The sequence below is a fragment of the Lactuca virosa genome, chromosome 9, assembly GCF_052849685.1.
Source record: "Lactuca virosa cultivar CGN04683 chromosome 9, Lactuca_virosa_CGN04683_v6, whole genome shotgun sequence".
NCBI lineage: Eukaryota > Viridiplantae > Streptophyta > Magnoliopsida > Asterales > Asteraceae > Lactuca > Lactuca virosa.
In genome coordinates this window covers 136,403,547-136,425,614 of record NC_136434.1, presented here as the reverse complement: position 1 = coordinate 136,425,614, position 22,068 = coordinate 136,403,547, and the positions used below count along the sequence as shown (strand labels likewise).

The window sequence follows — 22,068 nt, the reverse complement described above, 5'->3', positions numbered from 1 at the left end:
TGGGGCAAAGACCATGTGTGGTCAAATGGTTTTTAAAGGGTGTCCGAGGATTGAATGGTATAATTGTATGTTTTTCATTCATATTGTTTTAATCTGAGTAAGTAGTCTAATTATGATGACTTTTGTTTATGTAAGTTATATCTTTTACTTTACATCTAGGAGTAAAAGATGAGTAATATTATAACTTTTTGTGTAGTATAGGATAATCAAATTTATGGCGGGTTCCAAATTGAGTGTTAAGACTAGACTATTTTTGACACAATCCATGAGATAATTAGAAAACAGAATTATTGTACAAAAATATTAAATATGGCTAGGTATGATCAAAAAGTACATTATCAAATAGCTCTAATCAATAGATTTTATTAATTGTTATCTTATGGAAGTTAGATTAGAAAATATTTCAAAAGATAAAAACGACATACAAGATCGCGTGGCCTAATGGATAAGGCGCTCGCCTCCGGAGCGGGAGATTGTGGGTTCGAGTCCCACCGTGATCGATTATGTTTTGAATAATTACTCTTTTTCTTTTTCATCCTTACCAGGATTATAGATAGTTGAATCTTAATGTGCAAATGAAGTTATAATAGCTTGAAATTTTTTGTTTTTGCTGATTAAACAAACATGAAACATCAGAATCACTTTGGAAATTGCTTGATTGCTAACTGCTTGATGGCTCAATCACAAAAGCGAAAAAGGAAAAATCAATGGCTCTATAGCTCAATCACGAAAATCACTCAAGCATCACAGTCGAATGACACTCAGTCATTGCTGTAGTCTTGACTAAAATAAAATTTTCAGAGACTGTTGCAGGCTGCTTGCTGCATCAAGAGTGGAGATCTTAGCGACTGTTGCTTGATCACTTCGTCCTCTCTATGTGTTTTGCACAAAATAGAAGAAACTTAGATAAAGGAGAAAACATATGTGAATACAGAGGTGGTAAAAGGGAAGCAACAAGTGTCCGGAGGAGAGGAAGGGGATGGAGCATGAGTTGGAGCATGGGGATAGGTAAATTACTATAATACTACTCGTCATTCTAGATATTCAATAGGAGATCATTTCAATACAAAAAATTGGATAAACTAGTCTTTTATTATAAAACACATAATCGATCTTAACAGTTACTTTATAAATAATTGAAAAATAACAAACAGATAGAAGTGCAAGAGGAATCATTTTGAAAAAAAATATATATTTCATAACAATCTTACATAAGCAAATGAGTATCAATAGCCATCGTAAAAACTAAAAAGTTTCATTTTTTATAGAACTTTGTTGCGAAAAATCTCGGATAAACTTAAACATTTTTGGATATCAAATCATGTTTAAAAATACAACTCTAAGGATGTCATAATCATTATCACAAATATATCTTACAAATCATAATATAAAGCAAGTCTCATATTCAATCAAAGTACACTCTTATTAGTTTCCAACATTACAAACCATAATATAAAGCAATTCTCATATTCAATCAGTACACTATTATTGTTTTCCAACAGTGACTAGTACATGTGATGTTAAAGTTTGAATGGGTCAGGTTTTCAAACCTGGTGACACATATATGATTTTAATCCCATAATATTTTAATGATAATAAATCATATATAACAATCCTGCAAAACAAACATTACCAAACAACATAAATATATATCATACAACTTAAATATCTATAAGACAATGTACCTATAGTACCCAACCCGACGATTCTCACACGCTGATCCTATAACAATGATCCTATAGGATCTATGCTGATGGAACACTGTAAGCATTGACTATACTATTTCGGGGATTCCTCGACAGGTACAACTCAATATGGCAACCATGAGATGATAAAGTACAAAACTCCTACGGGAATGAACACCCGACAATGTTCCACAAGACTGTGTAGAATAGCCAGTGATCGTCATCTTAGGGGCTGTTTGATTTAAGCTGACCGGGTCGGTCAGTGCTGACTGCTGACTCGGTCAGCAGTCGGATGTTTGGTAAATACAAATTAAAGCTGACTCGGTCAGCCAATTACTCTTACCCGGTAAGCCAAAAAAACTCTCCTGACTGGAAATTAGATACGCGTTTTCTTTTTTGCCCTTTGCCCTCACTCGCCTCCTTCGCCATCGCCATTACCCTAGACAAAAGCTGCTCCCGTCTTCTCCTTCTCCATCGCCAAGACCTGCTGATCGCCTCCTTCCCCATCTTCTCCGGCGACGACGCAACCCCTCTTCTCCGGCGACGACGCTGCGGCGACTTCTCCGGCGACGACGCAGCCACTCTTCATCAGCGACGCACACACACAGGTAACTGCGTGATTTTTTTTTTTGCTTTTTTTTTATCTGAAATCACAACACCCTTCCTGTCTTTGTGATTTCAACAAGTAGTCCCCTTATGTGTATATATGCCTGGATCAAAATGCTCAAGACAACAGCCCCTTATGTTTTGAAGAAATTTATATTGCTGGTAATAAGTGTGAAATCACAGCCCCTTATATGGTTGTTAAATCGAACGAATTGTGTACTGTGTGTATATGATATGTTTATGTGTATATGTGTGTAAGATCAAAATGCTCAAGACAATGATAAGAATTTGTTACATAGGTATATGTGTATTACCAAACTGATATATGAGATGTTTATGTGTATTATCTGTATTTGATACACTAAAACACATGAAAACAGATAAGAAAAAAAATATATGTTTTATCTTATTGATATGTTAGCAAACTGATGTATGATATGTTTGATGTATGTTTAATTTGGATTTTATATGATAATTTGTGTTTTTATAATTTTTTTATCCAACACAAGAGACAACACAAGGGTAATATGGTCATTTTTTCATTCAGCACAACCATTCAGATAAATAATCAAACAGCCTAAACTCAGTCAGATATGGACTCAGTCAGCATTTCTAACCCAGTCAGCTTCTAACTCAGTCAGCTCTAATCCAGTCAGCAACTATCAAACGACCCCTTACTCTGTTAGATGACTTAGTGCGTACTACACTCCGGCACGTAATAGTTCCCTGCCACGTAATAGTGCCACAAAACATAGCTCTCCTCTCCGTTCAAATCTCTCACACACCCCCAGAATGAGACTACTCATTATCCAACTTAAATGAACTAAACATATTATAATGAGACTACTCACTATTCAACTTAATATGAACTAAGCATAAATAAGTCTAATTTATAACTAGACAAAATTACAATACCTATAATTAACTTCAAATACAAAATTCCTTTTCATAAGGTATATATTTATCATAAAATGCAAATATTACGTATTGAATATATATTAATTCTTTTAAGTAATAAATACTTCTATTAAGATTTAGTTATAAGAAAGTAACCAAGTACTCATTTTACAAGATAGACATTTAATCTCTTAAATAACAAATACTTTTATTACTATCGTGTGTTAATAAAATAACTATGCACTCACATACAAGGTATACATTTAATCTGTTAAGTCAGGGGCGGAACACAAGTACAATAAGGAGGGGGGCCGAAATTAAAATTTCAAAACAAAACCGTATAGACAAAAAAAATGTTTCAAATTTATAACATATCAAAATTCGAAACAAATATTGTTATATCGCTATTCAAATTTGCATTATTAAGTATTGCACAATTGTTTGTAGATTAATCTTTTCAACTTCTCTTTCAAATGATATACTAGCCATCACGTATTTTCATTCAAAACAATATCCCATGGTTTGTAGGGGTCTGAGGTAGAATTGACATGTTTCTTTTAAATAAGACATTAACGGTGAATTGTTTTTTCATGTTGATATATACTACATAAAACAATTAACTATCAATCGTTAAATAACAAAATATAACTAAAAATAAAATAACAACCAACAAATATATTATATCAAACATCTATCTTTTGTAATAAAATATAAGTTATTAAATGTTTTTTTATTGATGATGTCAAAGTATAAATAAATAATATGTTGTCATGTTTATCAATTCACACTATAGGTATTCCTTTTTAGTGTTTATAAAGGTTTTATATAATAAAAAACCAATCGATAATATCAATAAATTAAAAATTAATGGTAAAGACTTTTCAGATAAAGTACTTTTGCAGATTTGCTATATGCCTATATGCCCTATACTATCTTCTTAATACAGTACTAAGTGATACTCATAGATATAAAGCATAGACATAAAGCAAGAGAAAGGGAAACACTCATCAGACTTAGAGAGAGAAAGAAAAAATACCGGTATAGTCCTCTTGTGGATTATGGAGAGGAGATCGAAAAGGAAGATTGGTCGCTGGCGGCAGCAGGAATAGAGAACGAAAGAGAAAAGAGAGCAAGGCGGAGAAGCGACAAGCCGGCGATGGAGAACTGGTGGTCCGCCTAGTGGCGACAAAGACCTATGGGAGAGATGCAGCTGGTCGGCGGTCAGCGGTATTATTCCGGTGAGATTTGGATGTTTCAGCTTCGAAATTTATGGATCTTGTTTTCTTAAACTCAAATCTTTGAGTTAATAATTTTGTAGATTTGATTTTGTTTTATAGATTTTAAAAGATAGTTTCTTAGTTTTATGAGTTTCCTAACGTAATACCGATTCTTTTGATTCTATTAATTTATTTTATCAATGATTTTTTTTTTTAATTTCATCAGTGATTTTCGGATGATTTTGTTGGTTCATAACTAAATTTGTAATTCTAAACAGGGGCAAATTAACAATTATAATGACCATTGGATTTAATTTAAAAATAAAAGGTATATATGTAAGGTATTAGGCTTAAAACCGGGGAGGCCATGGCCCCCTCCGGCCCCTATTAGGATCCGCCACTGTGTTAAGTAATAAATACTTTTATTAAAATCATGCTCATGAAAGTAACTACACACTCACATACATGATAAACATTTACTCTTTTAAGTATAAATACTTTTATTAAGATCATGTTAATGAAAGTAACTACACAGTAACCTTATTAAAGGTGGAAGATTTATATGTAAGTTAGCTCTTCGTCTAATACTTTTGTTTTTCCTTTTAAACGACCTAAATATAAATATTACTAAGTTTTAGTTTTCATTTATATTTATATTTTCTGGACTCTTCATTAATCCTAAAAATACCAAGTTCTATCAAATAAGGAATGAACAGGTAAGATAATATTAGAGTTAGGATCCGTTTGGTATATAAATATACTCTTTGGAAATCCACTTTAAACACCTCACTAAGATATTGCCTGGACACCATGTCCGTACTTAAATCAATCAATATTATAACCGGTATTACTGATAAATCTTATTTATAGGTTAACAACAACGACAATGAACACATAATAAGTTACACTTAACAAGCATAGTAAGTACAACCCACCTTACATGATCGTCTACAAAAAACTTGAAATTTCGTGAGCGTGACTTCGACGTTGAATCCGTATTTTATCGGTCATTCAAACGTCGCAATGCCTCGCTAAGATGTTTCTGGAACGAGGAAATCAAATCCCGGGGGCGAAAGAGAAAAGTAGAGAGAAAGGTGCAAATTGAAAGATATTAAAAATCAAACTATATATAGAAAATAAAAAAAGCATGCCGCGCCCCATGTGGTTGGCTCCGGTATTGACATGTCATCACTGGTTGTTGGGGGGATTGGCTCCTCCAGTTGCCATGTGACAGCTTTTGGTGCACCCAATAGAAAGGGTTGGTAGCTGCCAGGTAAATTCTCGTTTTCTTCGATAAATCATAACTTTCACATACAAACTCCATTTTTGACATTCTTTATATCCGTCGTTTCATAATTTCGTGTACTACAACTTTCATTTAGGTCGTAATAGGTAATTTGTAATCTATTTTCATTTTTTTATTTTATAAACAAGACTAACACGTTGTATATTTGAAAAATCATAACTTCTCCATACGAACTCTATTTTCGACGTTCTTTATATCTACATATTCGTAATTTCGTCTACTACAACTTTCATCAAGACTAATTTGGATAAGAATTAATATAGTTTCTTTTCGTATTTTATCACAAGTACTACGTAATGCGTTGTAAAGCGTAACTTTGAAAAATCACAACTTCTTCATACGAGCTCTGTTCTCAACGTTCTTTATATTAACAGGTTTGTATTCACGTATATTACAACTTTTATATAGATAATTTCATCCTTTTATAAAAAAAATTCAAATATTATTTATATACAAATAATAGTTATATAAACACATATTATGTATGAAAAATTCTTATTTATTTATTTATAAGAAAAATTTACATTTATTGACTAACGTAAATAAATATTCTTCTACCACATGCTTAACGAAAAACGCGAGCATTATATGCCTATCAAGTGCTAAATATTTGAGATTCGTTATTGGAAAGTTCATTCTTTTTGTCAACCATTCATTCATTGCATATGATTACAATTCCATTTCCATTTTAACGATGGAGTTTTGTGACCACTAGATACAAAGTCCCATTATAAGTTGTAATGTGCTCAAGGATCACTATAAAATGACATATCCAGTAATATATTGTGACATCCCTTAATTTCTCGGCCAGAAAAGACCGATTTATTTTATGCTTTTTAAAATAAAATCAGAGTAATCCTTTTAAAAAATGTTGCGGAATTTGTTCCCAAAACAAAACATGATAAAAGTTTATCAAAACCTTTCTTTAAGAAATATATAATTTCCTTTTATATCAAAACCTCGGGATGTCATGTTCCGATACAGATCAAAAGCATAAACAAGACATTATAAGCCTTACAACAGTTATTTACAACTACTGGCCTATAATCCATAAATCACTCATCATCATCATCCGACTATGCTCGGGGTCCACTACCTGTAATATAAAAAGCTGAGTGGGTCAGGCTTGGAAGCCTGGTGAGCATATAGGGTTTTCAACCCACAATAAATAAATTTATTAGGCTTAAACATCAACAATCAACCAAATTACCCCAACCCCATTATCTTATTTATTTCTTAAGGGTTTACCCTAAGAATCAACTATCACTCCTTCCTAAGGATTCATCCTAAGGAATAGGCACGAAGTCACATCGTCGCCAGGGTTTATACAACACGCACTAAGTCCATAGCTGCCAAGGTTTATCCAACATGTGCTAAGTCCATAGCTCTTATTTATCGACAGTATTATTCACAGGAATCCCCCCTGCAATACATGTCAATGGGTTTTTAGAGTACAGCAAATGAACATATATCACTGATATTTCATATTTCACCTTCAACGTTTGGGTAAGGGCTTTTCTCATATTTCACCACTCACTCTCAACTCATGATCTATATCACTGATCATCTCATCTATCCAACTCGCCTTTCATCACACACCCACTATTTCATCTACCCATGTTTTACCCAACATTTTTGTAGATAAAATACATATACAGTTTAAATTACTTAAAAATCTGTATAAATCATTCCTTCAACATCCATCTCAAATAAACAAACAATATATTTTCACACAACGCGTATTTTATGTAAAATACTTCATATCTATGTGTAAGGTGAAAGTAACTACACACTCACTTGATTTAATGAGAATCGGGCAGCAATTCGTTTCCTAAAACGATCGTTTCTAATAAAACCGGGAGTTTTATTCAGAAACCGGGCTCTGCGAGGGTCGGGCTTCGAAACCGAAAAGATAAATTTTTCGGGGTTCTCGGGCTCTTCGTGGCGTATTACGGGGGTTATAATCGATACCGGGGCTTTGGGGAATGTTAAAATGAAGAAAATATGAAGAATGAGGCTAAAAGTGACAAAATTCTAAAAGTATCCGAGAAGGCTCGCAAGCCTTCTATTTATAGGAGGTCCGAAGTCGGCTTAGAAGGGAGGAGTCAGCAGGCGAGACACGCGGCAACAGCTGGGCGAGGGTGCGCAGGTGGCTCGCACATGGTCTGCGCATGCGAGGGGCTCGGTGTCGCCTCCTGATTGTACCGCTGTCTAGTCCGAGGCTTCGGACATGGCACCTCCTGCGAGACTCGGACACGTGATAAGGTACACGCGTCGGACTCCTAGTGGACCACTTCGGATTAGCTCTCCGGTTCGGATGAATCACGAGATCGGATGACTCAGCATAATTTCGGACACGTGTTGGATGCAAGGCGAGGACACGTGGCCGAAGTCCACGTATGCGAGATATCTCGGTTTTGGGGATTTGTCTCGATTTTCGCGCCAAAACTTCTAAAATCCATAAATTTCGCATACGAGCTCCGTTTTTGACGTTCTTTATATGCACGCATAGGTAAAATTACGCTCTACAACTTTCGTTTAGACTTCGTCGGCTAATTTTGACTTTACTTTTTATATTATTATTTTTAACAGACCGGGACATGAAATCCGTTAAAAATTCATAACTTCTTCATCCGATGTCCGTTTTCGTCTGTCTTTTTACCGTTGTGCTACTATTGACGAGACCTTCGATTCTCGTTTAGGTCGTGTTGGCTAAAAATCACTCGATCTAAAATTCGAGTTTTTAGCTGTCTACTGCTAAGCTGAAACTTCGAAAAATCATAACTTCTTCATACGAAGTCAGATTTGGGCGTTCTTTTTATACCTACTCTCGGTTTAACGAACACTACGAGTTTCGTTTAGATCACTAAGGCCAAAAAGTAGTTTATCAAAAACTCACTTTTTACGATATTCGGCCCCGTGCCGGTTTTTGTCGCGAAACTTCGACAGGTCATAACTTCTTCGTTATAACTCGGATTTTGGAATTCTTTATATATCCGTAATCCATGTCACGACCACTACAAGTTTATTAATAGATATCGACTTTATCTAATATTTATTTTTGATGCTCATTTTTATTCTTAATTAATTAAACCCTAATAATTAAGCATAAAACACATAATATTCACATAATTCCTTTTCATTTCTTCAAAATGAGTTACAAAGGTTAACCTAGACTATAATGTCAATATTGATGCCTAGCCTAGAAACACGGACATTACAATTCTCTCCCCCTTAGGATGATTCCGTCCCCGGAATCACACATCAGCAAACAAATGCGGGTAGCGATTCATCATGTCACTCTCCGTTTCCCAGGTGAGATTTGGCCCATTCGTATGTTTCCAACGCACCAGCACTAAATCGACCATCTTGTGTCACAACTTCGTAGTCTTACGGTCAACGATTGCCTCAGGTTCTTCAATTAACCTCTTGTTTTCATCCAACCTTAATTCAGAAATGGGAATTATGTCGGGCACATCTCCCGTGAACTTTCTCAATTAACACACATGAAAGGTATTATAAATACCCTCCAGTTCTTCCGGTAATTCTAGCTTGTAAGCTTGATTCCCGATCCTCTGAAGAACTTTAAATGGTCCAATAAACCTTGGACTCAACTTTTTCCTTCTACCAAATCTTATAAGTCCCTTCCATGGCGAGACTTTAAGTAAAACCGAATCTCCAACTTCGAATGATATCAGTTGTCTTTTCTTGTCAGCATAGCTCTTTTGACGATCTTGAGCAGCTAACATCCTTTCCCTAATCACTTTCAACTTTTCAGCAGTCTGATGGACTATTTCAAGTCCCATAAACTGCTTTTCCCTAGCTTCCAGCCAACATGACGGCGTTCGACACTTTTTCCCCATACAGAGCGTGATAAGGTTCCATCTTGATGCTCGAGTGGAAACTATTATTATAGGAAAATCCTACTAAAGGTAAATGTTCATCCCAGTTACCTTGGAATTCCAGGGTACATGCTCTCAGCATATCCTCTAATGTTTGAATTGTTCGTTCGCTTTGACCATCGGTTTGCGGATGGTAAGCTGTATTCAAACACAACTTGGTACCCAATTCCTTTTATAAACTCCTCCAAAACCTTGAGGTAAAACGGCTATCACGATCAGATACAATCGTTTAACGGAACACCGTGAAGCCTCACAATTTTCTTCATGTAAGAATTCGCAAGTTTATCCATAGACCATTTCCCGTTGGCTGCTATGAAATGCACACTCTTAGTGAAGCGATCAACGACCACCCAAATCATGTCGTGACCGTTCCTTGTTCTGGGCAGTTTAGTCACAAAATCCATAGTGATGTCTTCCCATTTACCCATGGGTACAGGTAAAGGTTCTAAACTCCCATACGGTTTCTGATGTTGTGCCTTAACCCTAGCACAAGTTACACACTCGGCCACATACTTAGCAACGTCGAGCTTCATCGTTGGCCACCAGTAATAGGGTTTTAGATCCCTATACATTTTCGTACTGCCAGGATGAATCGAGTACATGGTTTTGTGAGCTTCTTCCATCAGAAGACCTCTTACTTCTCCCGTCTTAGGTACCCAAATCCTATCTTTGAATACCTTCAGTCCTTGACCGTTTGTATCAAACACTAACGTTTTTCCCAAACGTTCCTCCTTTCGGTCATTCTTCTCTAAAGCTTCCTCTTGATCTTTCTTTATACCTTCCCCAATTGTCGAGACAACTTCAATTCTCTACGCTCTTGGCCTTTTCTTTTCAATATTGACCTTCCGACTGAGAGCATCTGCAACAACATTTGCTTTACCAGGGTGGTAACGTATCTCACAGTCGTAGTCCTTGAGTAATTCTAGCCAGCGTCATTGCCTCATGTCCAATTCCTTCTTATTAAAGAGATATTGAAGACTCTTATGATATATGAAAGGTTTGCATTTAGTACCATAAAGATAGTGCCTCCATATCTTTAAGGCGAATACTACCGCTGCCAACTCCAGATCATGAGTGAGGTAGTTCTTTTCATGGTCTTTCAATTGCCTCGATGCATACGTTATCACTTTATCCCTTTGGGTCAGAACACAACCTAACCTAACTCCAGAGGCATCACTATAAACTGTGAAGTCATCAACTCCTTGAGGTAACGAAAGAATCGGTGCTTCACACAACGTCTTTTTTAACTTCTCAAAACTTCCTTATGCTTCTCATTCCAAGTATAAACAGCTCCTTTGTGGGTCAAAGCTGTCAACGGAGTCGCGATCGAAGAAAGCCTTGGATAAACCTTCGGTAATATCCAGCTAATCCTGAAAAGCTTCAGATCTTCGTTGGACTTTCAATCGTAACCTTCAAGTTACAAATTAAATCCTTATTGAGGACTCCTTCTTCTTTTTAGAATAAGTACTTTCCTTCATTTATTGTAACAGACCGATGGGTCATGTTCTAATGATCTCTCATTGTATAATGCACTACTTAGACTCAGATCTCCTAGGGACAAATTTCGGAACAAACTATACCTTCCTTTATGTTCTAATGTGATACAATCACAGTTCAACATGTATCATTTCTAACTACCAACTTCTTAACAATGAGTACGATACTTCTATTGATCGCTTTGATCAACTTTCACTTCAATCTTCTGGCTTAAGTCAAATGCTACATCGAATTTGGTTCTCTGAACCACGTGACATACTCATCTTAGTCGGACTCGATTCGATATGACCTCTAAGGTCAGAATAACAATCATCTTCTTAGTCATTACCGAAACGATGGTAACGACAGACTAGAATAAGACGAAATCAATTAATAGCTCCTTGGTAACCTTGTGACTTTCCTTGATCCAAGTACGAGTCCTGTGCTTCCGGTAGTATAAGCCTCTACTACCATTCACACCTACTCATACTCTCCCAAGTATTGTCTCACAGTTCTCCAAATCACCATACAAAAATTTCACATAGTCATTCAATTCATCAGATGACAAAACCAGGGTTTATATTATTTACTTGAAACGATTACACAAAGGTTCAAGTTTACCCTATACTATGCCTCTAATAGGCTAAACCACTTGTTACTATTCACATTACTACTTCATAACTTGATCTTCGGGTATCAAGTCTTTACTTCTACTTCCTAGCGTTGTTATTTGCTTCGTCAAGGATATTCTGAAATTCCCTTGGCGTTGGCGGTGCACTTGGCCTTGTTACTTCATTTTTCTTCGGACAGTCCTTAGAAATGTGGCCTTCTTCCTTACATACGTAACACACCCCCTTGAGAATCGTACACTGATTGGCGTAATACCCTATTTCTCCACACCTAAAGCACTTCACCTTCCTGTCACAATTCCCAGAGTGTTTATTTTTGCACTTCCCACACCATTTTCCTTTACCTCCTCTTTTGCCAGACTTTGAGAATATGTTGCTCTTGTTGGGCCTTAAAGACCCCTCAAATTTCCTCTTCTTGCCAACTTCAACCTTGTTGGCGGTCCCGTCATTGATCATTTCTTCAATAGACTTAGCAACCCCGATAGTTGCCTTAAGAACAGATGCCTGACGTACTGGCACAATAAGTTCATCCTTACTTTGTTGAAGTAAACGTTTTGTTTCTTCCATCTGTTGATCCAACATCGTACGCACCATTGCCTGCACCCCAGTCATCGTGATTGGCTCAGGGTGCGGATTATCGTTTCCGAATTCACTTTGCGTACTCACCATTTCGATCTATACACCAATCGTAGGTGATTTTAGATCTTTATTTTCGATAAACGTTAAATATTTGTTATTACTCCGAAACGTTTATTTGTTAGTTCTAATATCGTAGTCATACGTTTAAAATCCTACACACATAAGGTTTCCAGAGCCGGTCGGCAACATACCATAGATCCGAACAAATAATGGCATATATGGCAAACATATAGCATTTAGCACGTAAAAGCATTTTAGGCATCTTTCCTAAAATAAACTAGTGCTCGTGTCTAAAATATGGTAGACACTCATCTCACAATCATCACTTAGCATTCTAAGTTTAAGTCTAGAAATCTTACAATTTCTTAGTTCGCTTAAACTAATGCTCTGATACCAACTGTGACATCTCCTAATTTCTCGGCCAGAAAAGACCGATTTATTTTATGCTTTTTAAAATAAAATCAGAGTAATTCTTTTAAAAGATGTTGCGGAATTTGTTCCCAAAACAAAACATGATAAAAGTTTATCAAAACCTTTCTTTAAGAAATATATAATTTCCTTTTATATCAAAACCTCGGGATGTCATGTTCCGATACAGATCAAAAGCATAAACAAGACATTATAAGCCTTACAACAGTTATTTACAACAACTGGCCTATAATCCATAAATCACTCATCATCATCATCCGACTATGCTCGGGGTCCACTACCTGTAATATAAAAAGCTGAGTGGGTCAGGCTTGGAAGCCTGGTGAGCATATAGGGTTTTCAACCCACAATAAATAAATTTATTATGCTTAAACATCAACAATCAACCAAATTACCCCAACCCCATTATCTTATTTATTTCTTAAGGGTTTACCCTAAGAATCAACTATCACTCCTTCCTAAGGATTCATCCTAAGGAATAGGCACGAAGTCACATCGTCACCAGGGTTTATACAACAGGCACTAAGTCCATAGCTGCCAAAGTTTATCCAACATGTGCTAAGTCCATAGCTCTTATTTATCGACAATATTATTCACAGGAATCCCCCCTGCAATACATGTCAATGGGTTTTTAGAGTACAGCAAATGAACATATAGTTCACACACCTACAGGTTGCGGGCCTGCTAGTGTTCCACAGACCATCTAGAATAGTCTATGGTTGTCATCCATACTCTGCTGAATGACGGGGGCCCACGTTTAGGTAAGGGCTTTTCTCATATAACCACTCACCTTCAACGTTTGGGTAAGGGCTTTTCTCATATTTCACCACTCACTCTCAACTCATGATCTATATCACTGATCATCTCATCTATCCAACTCGCCTTTCATCACACACCCACTATTTCATCTACCCATGTTTTACCCAACATTTTTGTAGATAAAATACATATACAGTTTAAATTACTTAAAAATCTGTATAAATCATTCCTTCAACATCCATCTCAAATAAACAAACAATATATTTTCACACAGCGCGTATTTTATGTAAAATACTTCATATCTATGTGTAATGTGAAAGTAACTACACACTCACTTGATTTAATGAAAATCAGGCAGCAATTTGTTTCCTAAAACGATCGTTTCTAATAAAACTGGGAGTTTTATTCAGAAACCGGGCTCTGCGAGGGTCGGGCTTCGAAACCGAAAAGATAAATTTTTCGGGGTTCTCGGGCTCTTCGTGGCGTATTGCGGGGGTTATAATCGATACCGGGGCTTTGGGGAATGTTAAAATGAAGAAAATATGAAGAAAGGGGCTAAAAGTGACAAAATTCTAAAAGTATCCGAGAAGGCTCGCAAGCCTTCTATTTATAGGAGGTCCGAAGTCGGCTTAGAAGGGAGGAGTCAGCAGGCGAGACACGCGGTAACAGCTGGGCGAGGGTGCGCAGGTGGCTCACACATGGTCTGCGCATGCGAGGGGCTCGGTGTCGCCTCCTGATTGGACCGCGGTCTACTCCGAGGCTTCGGACGTGGCACCTCCTGCGAGACTCGGACACGTGATAAGGGACACGCGTCGGACTCCTAGTGGACCACTTCGGATTAGCTCTCCGGTTCGGATGAATCACAAGATCGGATGACTCAGCATAATTTCGGACACGTGTTGGATGCGAGGCGTGGACACGTGGCCGAAGTCCACGTATGCGAGATTTCTCGGTTTTGCGGATTTTTCTCGATTTTCGCGCCAAAACTTCTAAAATCCTAACTTTCGCATACGAGCTCCGCTTTTTACGTTCTTTATATGCACGCGTAGGTAAAATTACGCTCTACAACTTTCGTTTAGACTTCGTCGGCTTACTTTTAATTTAATTTTTATATTATTATTTTTAACAGACCGGGACAAGAAATCCGTTAAAAATTCATAACTTCTTCATCCGACGTCCGTTTTCGTCTGTCTTTTTACCGTTGTGCTACTATTGACGAGACCTTCGATTCTCGTTTAGGTCGTGTCGGCTAAAAATCACTCGATCTAAAATTCGAGTTTTTAGCTGTCTACTGCTAAGCTGAAACTTCAAAAAAATCATAACTTCGTCATACGAAGTCAGATTTGGGCGTTCTTTTTATATCTACTCTCGGTTTAACGAACACTACGAGTTTCGTTTAGATCACTAAGGCCAAAAGTAGTTTATCAAAAACTCACTTTTTACGACATTCGGCCCCGTGCCGGTTTTGTCGCGAAACTTCGACAGGTCATAACTTCTTCGTTATAACTCGGATTTTGGTATTCTTTATATATCCGTAATCCTTGTCACGACCACTACAAGTTTCTTAATAGATATCGGTTTTATCTAATATTTATTTTTGATGCTCATTTTTATTTTTAATTAATTAAACCCTAATAATTAAGCATAAAACACATAAAACACATAATATTCACATAATTCCTTTTCATTTCTTCAAAATGAGTTACAAAGGTTAAGCTAGACTGTAATGTCAATATTAATGCCTAGCCTAGAAACACGGGCATTACATATATGATTCTATAAGGTCAAACCACTAACAAGTAGGTATCAATTAAATATCTATAAGAATTTAATTCTTGATGTTTATTATCAATTCTTATAAATTTACCATTGGAATTTATTAATTTGTGAAAATAATATATATATATATATATATATATATATATATATATATATATATATATATATATATATATATATATATATATATAGACACACACACACACACAAACACACCCACATTAGAATAAATATAATATGGTATGATTTTAAAGTGTGTTAATATTTTATAATTTATAAAGGGTAAGATTTTATAAAAAGATGGTATATAGAGTGGGACCCATTTTGAGTGTTAGTCACCCCCTTTATTTCTCTCTCTCTCTCTCCTTGACCTTGGTTGAACCCTTCCACGGGGGTGGTCCAGTGACTTGGTTTCCTCCTTTAAGTTCAACCAAAGCATGCCATGGTGCCACCAACTCCCTTTTGAGTTTCATCACTTGATGTATATGACGGGTTTCGAGCCTATTAAATATCAAGCATTGGGCAGTGGAAACAACAAACAATTATGATACAAGACTCAAAACACAAGATCTAACTCAACTAATCTATGAAACTTATAGACCACAATAGAATATAATCATACCTTTGCTTTCTTTGTAGGTTTCTTCTTTTGACGAGCCAACTGAATTGACTAAAGAAGCCAACGTAGAGTTCCTATTCTTAAATCGCCCCAAGACACAAGATACAAGAATATCTAAACAACCCTTGAACTATAAGCTTCAAACATAACCAAAATATCGATTTTGTGGTCGACCATAACATGGAGAAAAATCGGCCACAACGTGGAAACTACACTTCAGGAGTTCTTAGGGTTTTGAGGATTATGAACTTTTACACCGCATTCCCGAGTTCAACTTAACGAGAAAAAAGAAAGGAAGTGGGTGGAAATGAGAAGAAAGTAAAAAGAAATTGGTGTTCCCAAGTTTCATTAAAGGAAGGAAGTGGAGGGAAATAGAAGACTCACTTTCCCTTTTAACTTTCCTTCCGATTTGGAAGGATTTGGAAAGAAAGAACAAAATGATTAATTTTCCTTCCACTTATCTCCAACTCGGGAACACAATTTTTGTTTTTTTCCTTTCTTTTTTCTTCTTTTCTCTCCTAAATTTCTTTTCTTTTCTTTTCTTTTCTTTGCTTAAACTTGGGAACTAGGCGTTAAGGCTAAGAGGTATTTTTCTCATGCATCAAAACCAGATTTAGAGCCCTCTACTTATAGGAAGGTGATCTGAAACCCTAGAGATAACTACCAAACTTAATTATAATTATCTATGGAATTTAAATAATTCTGGCATATTCCATATTCATTTATTTACTATTAATTAATTAACAAAATAAGTCCCTCAAATAAATATATTTTCAGATTTGTTTTATTTTGTTCTTGCGTGTAACCCAAAAGGACACTGTTATTTATCGTAATATTACCAGACTTTTTATGACTATGGGCACTAATCTCCATCAACTCCCACTTGCACTTAGGCATCAATAATTGACCGGTCTAATACTTATTAGAGACAACAGTGATTAGCAGTCCAATGCAACTACTGTACTTATAGCAACTTTGGTATAAACATCCCTAAGACTGATAACTATTGGATTAGCGTGTCTAAGACAATAACTAAATTGGTATATTATTGAATTAGAAGCAAAGTCCTTTTTGAGTTTCCCTCAGAACTAGCAACTGAGAAGGATAGGATTTGGAGAGAGAGAGAGAGAGAGAGAGAGAGAGAGAGAGAGAAAGAGAATGTTTTTGTTAATTTATTATGTAAATAATAAATTAATTGGAAATTGAAATAAATGATTTATTAATATATTATATGATTAATATATTAATTGGAAATTATAATCATTAATTTAGAATTAATCAAAAGTTAATTGGAATTGATTTTGGGTTTAATTAGAATTAATTAAGGTGCAACGATTGTAGCTGCCAATGTTCAAAAGTTGGACAAGGGAAGGGTTCCAGAACCTTCCTTTGTAGACGATTTTGGAGTTCCTTTATGGGGAATTCTAGAAGCCTCCCTGATATAAGGAAACTAGATAACTACATGGATTACGTATATTATTATTTAATTCTAGATTAGGTTTTCCAGGGTTATCCTATCAGCTATAAATAGGACCCCTTGGGTTCACAATTTTCGTCCACTCCTACCTACAATCAAAAGAGCGAATTTCTGCTCCTTATCCTTTCTCCTCTTGTGTTCTTGTTTCTAGGGCTTGGGTACAAACCATTAAAGGCATCACCTCTTTGGTGCTAGGCTTTCCAAGTTCAACAACTACTAGGATTGGTGTGATTTGTTTCCAATAACAAATGAAAAGGTTTGTAAACCTAAACTTATGGTGTTCGAAATTCATTAGGGTTATGCTAGGTTTAGTTGTTCATTGTATCTTGCTTTCAAGGTGTATGACATAGACCCTTTATAGGATGCATGTACCCTATTAATTGTTAATTGTTTTCTGCACTGTACATGTTTTGTTTTCTATAAAACACATCAGTGTATCAAAGTTATGGCATGTCAAACATTGATTGTGCATGAGATAAACTGAATAAAACATGTTTTTTGGAAAATTTGTTTCCACGACATGGCAATGCTTCTGCCACGACGTGGAAAATTATTTTAGTGTTTTTCGGTAACTATCTGCCTAATCTGATTTATGGTATTATTTTTGGTAATTATATGGTATTGATTATGCCTTATTTCGAATTTTGAATGCCTTGTGTGATAATTAATGAAACCCTAAATATTAGGAGATATCCTCATTTGATAATTTTTAACTAGATAAATTAAATTGAATTATTCCTTATGAATTTAATAATTAATTTAATTATAAAGTAATTAAAAGATCATTATAAAATTCACTCTAGGTTTAAATTGGTTAATTAATTATATGATAATTTAGATAATTAATGTTTAAACCTTGTATATTGAAAAGATTTAAAATACACATTATATTATATATAATTAAACACTTAATATATTATATGAATAAGACAAGACCTTAATAAATTCACAATTACATTATGATACCCTCTTCTTTTTTGTGAATTGTATTTTGGATGCTAGCCTTGAATATTTATTTTGAGTTAAAATATTAAGGAATTATATCACTAACTAAAATTATGTCTCTTTATATAGATGTCTGGAAACGGTGATCTCGCTACTACTCAAACCAGCCCCTCCAACTCAAACTTTTCCATACTCTCGATTATGTTAAAAGAGAAGCTCACTGGCCCCAAATACATGGACTGGGTAAGAAACTTGAACATGAATCTTCAATACGAGAGCAAAGAATATGTCCTCGAAAATCCTCTTGTTGAAATCAATCATTCCACCGCTACTCCTAAGGATATTTCTTCTTACAACAAAAATTCTGATGACGCCACTAAGGTTGCTTACATCATGGTGACCACTATAGCACCTGAGCTGGCCAACTTCTATGAGGACTAATGGCCATATGAGACAAGTCTCGAACTTGATGGGAAGTACCATAAGAAGGTGAGACAAGAGCAATGCAAAGTGGTCAAGTCTATTATGGCATGCAAGCTTTAGGAAGAAGAATCTGTTTGTGCTCACATGCAAAAGATGCAAAGATACGTGGAGCAACTACAAAGGATCAATGTTTGCGTGGAGTTGGACATTGACATGGTCCTTAACTCCTTACCTCTTATTTATGATCAATTTTTTCTGACTTATCATTTGAACAACACGAAGACAACACTAACCCAACTCCATAACTTGTTGCAAACTGCTGAGTCGGGGATGAAGAAAAATCATGCTCCTTTTGCAACAAGTGCTCCTGTCCTAGCCATTGGATCTGGAAAAGTGAAAAAGGAAAGGATTCTTCCCAATCAAACATGAAAGGGAAGGCCCATGCTGGAGGGTCTAGCGGTGGGTCCAAGACGAAGCCCAACTTTGATGTCCCTGCGATTAGTAATCCAAAATAGGCCACTTGTTTCTATTATGGAGAAAAGGGTCATTAGAGAAGAATCTTCCCTAAATACTTGCATGACTTGAAAGATGGAAAGATCAAGGCGTCATCATTAGGTATTGACACTTTCCAAGTCAATAACACACAATTTTCTCATTCTTGGGTCCTTGACACATGCTGTGGTTTCCATATTTGTTTTGATTTGCAAGGTCTAAGAGAAAGTGAGGAGGTGGAGCATGGGAAGCTCAATATGATAATGGGGAATAGGCAATTTTCACCTGTTACCAAGATTGGTACATACGGGTTGCCCTAAGAACTAGCAACTAAGAATGATTGCATTTGGAGAGAGAGGATAATTTGCTAATTTGTTATGCGAATAATAGATTAATTGGGAATTGAAATAAATGATTTATTAATATATTATAGGATTAATATATTATTTGGAAATTGTAATAATTAATTTAGAATTAATCAAAAATTAATTGGATTGATTTTGGGATTAATTAGAATTAATTAAGGTGCAAGGACTGTAGCTGACAATGTTCAAAAGTTGGACAATGGAAGGGTTCCAAAACCTTCCCTTGTGGACAGTTTTAGAGTGCCCTTATGGGGTATTCTGGAAGCCTCCCTAATATAAGGAAACTGGATAACTACTTGGATTAAGTATATTATTATTTAATTCCATATTAGGGTTTCTAGGGTTATCCTATCAGCTATAAATAATACCCCTTGGGTTCACAATTTTTGTCCACTCCTACCTATAATCAGAAGAGCCGAATTTCTGCTCCCCTCTCCTCTCTCCTCTTGTGTTCTTGTTGCTAGGGTTTGGGTACAAACCATTAGAGACATCATCTCTTTGGTGCTAGGATTTCCAAGTTCAACAATTACTACGATTGGTGTGATTTGTTTTCTATAACAAATCAAGATGTATGTAACCATAAACTTATGTTTTTCAAAATTCATTAGGGTTATGCTAGGTTTAGTTGTTCATTGTATGTTGCTTTCAAGGTGTATGCCATAGACCCCTTATAGGATGCATGAACCCTATTAATTGTTAATTGTTTTCCGCATTTTACATGTTTTGTTTTCTATAAAACCCCTAAATAACTTCAAATTCCTTTGATCTTCATGATATCATATTATAAAGTGGAGAAATGGATCTAAGGTCAATCTCATGGTTTACGATTAGGTTTCCTGATACTGACTTGTGGTGACTTCCAGGCTGATTGTCAAAAATAACCAACTTGGTCTCAGCTTGGCCTAACATTTTTTGTCAACACCAAATCAACGAGCCCTACCCAGAGATTTCTACTTCTGTATTTATGGAAAAAGGATCAAATAAGCTTTGACTACGTAGGCTAGTGCTATTCCTCATGTAATATCTAGTCAAACCCTATATGGCTGCCAATTATGGACAACGTGGAGGAAAAATCAAGACACGCCAGATTATAGAACAAGACCTTATGTATCTCTATTTAAAGAATAAGAAACACAACCATCTTAATTTACTTATGGCATGATCCATGAAGTAATCTTTAAGTGTGGTTACTCTGATACTTAAAATCTCCATTTTCAAGTACTCATCAGTATTGGTCGCAGAACTATGCAATGTTCATCCATGTGAACAGTCTACCAATACTATGACAATCTTAATTCACTACTATCTCCCAATATGATGACTAATTGTGGAAGTTTGAATAAAATATTATCCTAGAAGTGGTTCTAAATATGCAAAAGTAGGAACACAAATAATACGAACAAATAGAGCAATTTATTATCAATAATCACCAAAACAAAATATCTAATATGTTCCAATTGATCAAACTACAAATTGTGAAATCAAACCAAATCACTAGCAAATCTAATGCTAATAAAACTAGTATGAGCATCATGCTTGATCTGTGATAATGGTTTAGTGAGTGGATCAACTGGATTATCTTCTGATGGTACTCTATTCACAATGATGTCTCCATCTTCAACTAGTTTCCTGATGTAGTAAAACTTTCTCTGAATATGCCTTGTGCACTTGTGATCTTGAGGTTCTTTAGCTAAAACAACTGCTCCCTCGTTATCATAGGAAATCTCAACAGGTTCGGCTATACTAGGAATAACACCCAAATCATTGATGAACTTCTTGAGTCATATTGCTTCTTTGGCTGCAATATACTTTGACTCTATAGTTAAGTCAAATATAGTCCCTTGCTTGGAACTTCTCCAAGTCACTGCTCCTCCATTCAACATGAATACATAACCATATTGTGATTTGAACTTATCCTTGTCAGTTTAGAAATGTACATCCACATATCCTTTGATGCTTAGCTTTTCCTTACCACCAGAAACCAAGAACATATCTTTAGTCCTCCTAAGATACTTCAAAATGTATTTAACTGTAGTCCAATGACTTTCACTTGGATTGTAACATCCCGATTCCCAGGTATGAGATTTATTTCCTTAAGTATGTTTTCCTTTTGAACTCGACGTGTTGGTAGCCTCAACACGGTGTGTTGAAGGACTTTTGGGCCGCGTATTTTTATGGACCATCACGACGAGTAGGTGAGGGGAAAATCGATGTGTTAGTGGCTAGATGACAAACCCTATATTTTAGGGTTGTGCACCCTATATAATACCCTTAAGTCCCTAGGGCTGATCTTTTATCAGCCTCCAAACCCTCATATCGGTCCTTGTGAACCCTAATCATCCTTCCCTCTCATATTGTGAACTAGTGTGGTATTTTGGAGCAAAAGAAGAATAAAGTTAGAAGAAGGAAACAAGGATCTGGCA

At 35.9% G+C, this 22,068-nt stretch overlaps 1 non-coding gene across 1 annotated transcript; it reads left to right on the top strand.

Moving 5' to 3' along the window:
- Nucleotides 1–427: 427 nt before the first annotated feature.
- TRNAR-CCG (transfer RNA arginine (anticodon CCG)) lies at nt 428–500 on the top strand. Its single transcript has one exon. It is a non-coding gene; the product is annotated as a tRNA-Arg (tRNA).
- The last annotated feature ends 21,568 nt before the right edge of the window (nt 501–22,068 follow it).